Raw genomic sequence first — 7,252 nt, forward strand, 5'->3', positions numbered from 1 at the left:
AGGACAGAGTAGAACTGCCCCATATGGTTTCCAAGGAGAGGATGGTGGATTCAAACTGCCAGCTTCTTCATTAACAGCCAAAAGCTTAACCACTGTGCCACCAGGGCTCCATTTATAAAATAGTAAACCATAAATCAAATCTCAACAAATTCACATGTATGTTGTCGTATAGACCGCGTTCCCTGAGCACAATGCAATTAAGTTCAGAATAGTCAAAAACTGAAAACAATCTAACATTTATCAACAAATAAAAGGATGAACAAATTGTGACCTATCTATTCCATGGAATACTACTCAGCAGTAAAAAATTATAATTAGTGTTAAATACAACAACATGGATAAATCTCAAAAACATTACTCTAAACTAAAGTTAGACATAAAAGGACACATGCTATTTCTTTCCATTTATATGAAATGGCAGAATTAATCCATAACAACAGATCAGCATGGAATGACTGCAAAGGGGCATGAGGGTGCTTTTTGGGGTGACAGAAATGTTCTATATTTTCATTGTGGTTGTGTTTACATAGGTGCCTACATTCACCAAAATTCATCTTCTATAGTCTAAAAAGAGTATACCAAAAAGCCACACCCATTGCCATTGAGTCAGTTCCAATTCATAGTAACACTAGTATGTAAATTAAAAACAAGTAACACAAAATTTAATACAAAAAAAGTTTAATGTATGTAAATTAAGCCCCAATAAAATTTATTTTAAAGCTATATGGATCAAAATTTGTAGAATATATTAAAGCAGCACTTTGAAGAAAATTTATAGCTTTGAATGCTTACACTAGAAATAACAAAGGTTAGAAATTAATTAAATAAGCTTCCAAGTTAAGAAGTTAGAAAAAGAACAAGAGAAAAAAAACAAAGTAGTAGAAATAATAAAGATAAGAGCAGAATTTATTGAAACAGAAAGAAAAGAAACAAAATGGAGAATCAGCAAAATTCAAAAGTTTGTGCTTTGGAAAGAACAACAGAAATAAACAAACCTCTAATACTATGCTTCGACACTGTAAATACCATCCACGTGTGGCTATTTAAATATTGATTAATTAAAATTAAATGCAATTAATTGAGATCCTCATTCACAGTGGCTACATTTCAAGTGTGCAATAGCCACTTCTGGCTAGTGGCTACTTCATTGGAAAGAACAGAAGAGAATATTTCTATCATCACAGAAAGTTCTGTTAAACAGCTCTGCTCAAACAAGTCTGATGACAAAAGAGAAAAGACACAGATGAGGTCCCTGCCCTTAAGGAACTTTTGGCCTCATGAGAGAAAAAGACAAATTACACAATCAATTAGAATATGATGCAAATATAATACATTTATATAATACAAGGAAGTAAGAGGTGCTATGGAAGCACATAGAAGAAGCACCTAGTCCAAATTTCCATATCCTAGGGGAGTCTCAGAGGAAGGAATTTCTAAGACAAAACTTGAAGAATAGATAGAAGTTAGCCATACAAAGAGCAGGAAGAGAATGTGCTTGGCTAGAAATCCTGGCAGCTTGGAGACCAAAAGTGATGACTTCAAGAACATCTACCCATTGCAAACAGGATGTCTAATTACTGGAATTTCAATACAATACAACACATATTTATTAAAGTCCTACTATATATAACACATTCTGTGCTACATATTGAAGTCAGAGCTCAAACACAAAATAATGAATGCAGTGGTTGTGCAGTAATCTAAATCAGCTTTAAAAGCCACCTAAACCACACGTGGAGCCCTGGTGGCATAGTGGTTAAGAGCTCAGTCGCTAACCCAAAGGTTGGCAGTTCAAATTCACTAGCTGCTCCTTGGAAACCATATGAGGACAGTTCTACTCTGCCTATGGAGTCACTGTGAGTCAGAATTAACTTGACGACAATGGGTTTTTGGGTTTTAAGCCACACGCTAGTGATCATTTACTCTAACTTATAAAAGTAATGATGGAGTTTTTTAACTGGCAGGAAAGAAGGCTGGGAGGGGGTTCACACGAAGACATGAGGAGGTAGGGAGACAGAAGGAGAGACTACACTTGGAAAGGATCTTGACAGCCATGGGTACCCTGCTAAGCACACACATCCTTAGTGGACCTGAGTAGGCAGGAAGAAGAAAGGCATGTTTATCAGCAGCTGGCTACCTCCTCCTGATCACGTTTAGCCATTGCCAACCATGCTTACCCCATGAGGGGAGATTGTGCCTGATATGTTCTAGGAACAGCAAGGAGGATGGTATGCCTGATAGAAATGATGGAGAGGCAAAATTGCATGTAAGAACCCAACATCCAACTTATTCTCAGCACTGACTCTCAATAGGTCATAGAGTCCTGGGTAGATGGTACACAGAAAAGCAGTTATTTTCACTTCCCTTCCTTCACAGGAAACTGGAAGAGGGACTACACTTTCCAAATTTCAGTTAATTAGTGAACAAATATATATTGATGCTTCTGTGTTCCAGACTCTAGAAATTCAATAATGAGCAAGAGAGTTTTTGTCTTCATGGTGTCTAGTAGGAGAGAAAGATACAGAAATGAGCAGGGAAAACAGATGGGAAAGTATAAGTAATGCCATGGAAGTGCATAGAAGGGTACATAGCCTACCCTTGGAGAGGCTAGAGCAGGCTTCTAGGAGAACAATGCTTCCATTATATTCATATACCATCTAATGATGTGTGCTATCTTGTTTCCTTTAAGAAATCCAGGGGAAAGAGTTATCTGGCTACACAGAAGAAAGAAAATTAGTATGGAGGCCAGATCTGTCATGGTCCAAGTAAAGTCAGGTTTCCCAGGCATTGGTGTGGTCTTCTTTTGGGCTACCTTTTGGATAAAACAAACGTGCTGTCAGCAAGGTCAGGTCTGAGTGCCAGATTTACAGAACCCATGTTTCTGAAATAACAGAAAGCACAAAACAGACCTAGCCAGATCCGCCCTGGATCTTCTGCTGCCTTGTGGAAATCAACCTGGCAACCACCAGCTCCCAGAGATGGAGACCAATCCACACAAAGTAAGGATCTCAGGAGCATCGAAGTTGAAGGCACTACATCTGGCCCAAACAAGGAAACTGAAGGAGGAAATATGCAATGCAGCCCAAGATGACTTCTTGACCAGGAGAAACGAGGTAGATGGATGAATAGATGAATGGAAGGATGGATAGTGAATGGTTAGAAGGAAAGGCAGAGGGAAAAGAGCAGAACATGTAAGCAGTAGCACCTCTGGAGCAGAAGGAAAAACCAACCCCTTGTGACCAACCAGCCAGGAAATGCCTCTGATTAGAAGTAAGGCAGCTATGTATTACCCAGAGTTGACCACATGGCATTTTTCTCCAGTGTTTCAGCTAAAATGAAGGCTTTGTCATCAGGTTAGCAAACAGAGTTCAAAGGAAACATTTCCAGTGCTGTGGGTAGAATTTGGGGAAGTCCATGCTAACTCCACCCTGACCTAAAGAATGATCACTTACTTTCAGGACAAGGACTGAGAGAGGACTGTCAGGGGGAAAGACTAAAAATGAGACCAACGCAACCACAACCACAACAAAAAGAGAGAGAGAATTAGAAATGAACACCCACTTGTTTTCGGATTAACGAATTGAGCCAAAATGGTGTTGAGCAGGTGATAAATGCTATCCTGTTGGCAAGAATCCCCAGAACTAAACAAATACAGTGGTTTTCCTTTTCTCCCTATAATATATAGGGTACAGATTGCTGCAGCCTCTTTACTGGGCTGGAAAAAAAAAAAATCACATTCTAAGATACATGAATACTTCATATGTATAATTCAGTCAACTGATTTGTCCATCTCTTTTGTGTTTTGCTTTGTTCTGGTTTTGTTTTTTGTTTTTTTTGTTTTGTTTTGTTTTATTTTTTCCGTTAATTCATTCAGTGGAATCAGCCTGAGTTTCAAGGATGATGGCACCTCAGGAAAATTCCACCTTTCCTTCTCGTTTCTTCCCTTTGCTATCTCCTCCCCATTCTTCCCTATTGGTACCATAGCACTTTTCTCTCCACTAACCTCAAATTCTAGGGGCTTCTCATGCTCACTGGGGCTATTGAGCCAACTGAAGACCCACTGTCATAGCTTCCCCAGGCCCTCCTTCACCAGCAGTTTACAAAGGGCTTTAACAATCGTGCATTTTGTTAAGGTTCCCAACAACCCTGTTCAGTAGTCAGCCAAAATACTATCATTCCCAATTTACAGATGAAAAAACTGAAGACAAAGAAGTGAAATGACATGTCCTGGTCAGTGACAGAGTTCTGATAAGGAGCCAGGTCTTTTAACTTAAGGTTCAGAGTTTCTTCAATCAGACCACCCTGGATAAATGGAAGAGAAAATGTAGAATACAATTCATACAGAAACCTAGTAGGTATATAACTAACCTGTGGCCAATGAGTCGATATCAACTCATAGCGACCCTACAGGACAGAGTAGAACTGTCCCCTAGGGTTTCCAAGGCTGTAATCTTTATAGAAGCAGACTGTCACATCTTTCTCCCGCAGAGAGGCTAGTGGGTTCAAACCGCAGAACTTTCGGTTAGTAACAGAGTGCTTAACCACTGTGCCATCAGGGCTCCAGCTAGATAACTTAGTACCTAACAATTATGCATGATACATCCCCAGTTTGCAAAAATATTCCGCTTATATTTGTGAAAGAAAGAAACACCAACTACTCGGAGAAATGGCTGGACTATAATGTCATTTATCTAATAATATTTATTGAACATTGTAGTGGCTATGCTGTGGTATGCCACCCAGATGGCCACATTCCTCAGCTTTTGAGAGTATCGGCAGCTGACATCCCTTAGCTGAGTCATCCTCTGGGAGCTGCCTTGTCTAAAGTCCTGCCTCATTCCCAGAGCCAGCCTGCATTCAATGGCTAAGTAGTGGATGAGGAATAAAGACCCAGTTCCCTTGCCTCAAGGTCGGAGGATTCTGAGGGGGCCACCCCAGCTCTAGGGTTACTTAAAAGTTTATGAGATCTTCTGAGGCTATGTTGTGAGTATTTTGCATTTCAACTCTTCCCTCTGCCCAATTCTACTTCCTTTATTCCCACATGAGTGTTCCTCATGAGAGGATTCCGCAATAAATATCCTGCACACAAATCTCTGTCTCATGTAGGTGTTTCTGGTGGAATCCTATCTAAGACAAGTACAAACAGTGGAACAGACATTATGAGATACCTTTAAAAGACTTGGCCTAGTGGAGGATGCAGAGAAGCAAACGGGTATTTACAGTGAGAAACAGAGTTTTAATTTGTCCTAGAATCTACATTTCTGAGTTTCATGGAAGTTGGGATGACATACCCAGACCATTCCCCTGAGGTGAGCTTTTGAACCTTGAGCCTTGAACAGACTGGTCTCCTAAAAGTCACCTTTAAGTCAAACAATAGTCTTGTTAATTAGTAAAGACCATTTTGCCTTGGGCATTGTGATCTTTTGAAGAATTATCTACATGCAGTCAGTTTTGAGAAACTCCAGGGGTGAACTAGAAGCTGTGTTTTAGGATAAATTGTAATCATGCAAACACTGTTCTGGTCCTGTTTCCATGGCAATGTCTATAAAATGGGGTATAAAGATCTTTGGAAGTTCTGTCATCTTTGGAACACTTTGACCCTCTAGTCAGAACTGTTGCCTGATGTGCAAATCTTATATTAAATAAACTTCAAATCAATTTATATTATTGACTTAATATGATTTTTGTTTTAACAACAGTATAGGTTGGTAAGGCTACAATGGGGGAATAGATTCTGGGGAAGAGCAGGATTAAGGATGGGATAAAAATTCCAGTCACAGGAAAGAGCATATCCCCTAATATTCTATAATTTTAAAATATAGATGCCTTTGTTCTTGGCTCATTACATTAATTTTGATGGCCAAGAAGGTTATGGTTATCTATTTTGGAGAGTAATGCCATGTAGGTATGAGAAGAAAATACCAAAGGCCTAGCTCAAAAAGATCAAATCAAGTATTGACATTTATGTGATTTGGGGGAACTGAAGTTTTTTTTCTGCATATTTTCTTAAAATATTTTTCTACTGATCTAGAACAGCTAATCCCTAAATTACACCATGTTTTATCAAAAGGCCTGCAGCAGATAATACACAGTACTTTTTGAATTGGCCATTTGATTTATGAGACTGGAATCAAAGCTCTCTTTGGAATGAGACAAAATAGTGATTTTACAGAAATAATCTAAATTTGTAATCATGGATGCAGAATTCATGCATTTATTAGACCGTAGTGAGTAGATAAAGTAGGTCTCTAGCTACCCCCAAAGTGTGTGTAGACATGGTAGGGATAGAACATGTGGAAAGACATTCATTAACTATAAGCAGTGTCCTCAGAGTGTCAGGAGGTTGGCTCAGGGGCTCCTCAGATGCAAGGATTAAATAATAATTAAACCCATTCTCAAAGGCCACATGGCCAAAAACTACTTTTAGGCTGGTTTCTCCCATTCTCTGAAAGGCATGTTTTACTAATTTGTTTTCAAGCTCATTAAATCCATAAGCTATATTGGTTGTTTGGTGAGTGTCTGTTAAAATTTCCCACCTCCCCTCAAAAAGATGATAAATGGATGGATGGATGGATAGATGGTTGGTGGGTGGGTAGAAAGATAGGTAGGTAGACAGACAGACAGATAATAAAATAAAAATTGAAGATGGTCTTTAAAGTCCCTGGGGAAGACCTAGCAGCCCAGAATCCTTTATCTTTAGCTCACCCATATTGGGGGTTTCTCCAGCCAGGAACTTCCTATGAGGAAGAGGAGAAGAGACAACTATTAGAGGCAGAAACCCTCAGTCATTCAGAGAAGACATGAAAGATAATATCTGCCACCTATCTTGAGCATGCACCTTAACAACCCTGAGAGACTCTCAAAGGTCCCTGGGTACTTTGTTGTCATGGAGGGATTTTCTTAGGGTAGGGATTTCCCCAAGTGTCTCTGTCAACTTTCCTTCTCTAGCTGTTGAGTGCCGTCTCATTGTCCACATGGAACTGGATTTTGTTCCATTAATGGCAGTAACTAGAATTTTTTTCTACCCTTTCATTTCAGGTACAGAGAAATCTGCACTCCTCCCCCAAATAAACAAAATGAACATAATTTCTAGTGTCCTGGGATGAGTAAATACTCAGTCCAAACTACTAAAATGTATATAAACATGTTTCTTGGCCAAGCAGGTGCCAAGAGCTGGGTGGGGCAGGGCCAGGTGACTCACACCACTTCTCCTGCAGCCCCAGGGACTTCTCAGGGTCCGTGCACACCCTGC

The sequence above is a fragment of the Trichechus manatus genome, unplaced genomic scaffold (assembly GCF_000243295.1).
Source record: "Trichechus manatus latirostris isolate Lorelei unplaced genomic scaffold, TriManLat1.0 scaffold00021, whole genome shotgun sequence".
NCBI classification, from domain to species: Eukaryota; Metazoa; Chordata; class Mammalia; order Sirenia; family Trichechidae; genus Trichechus; species Trichechus manatus.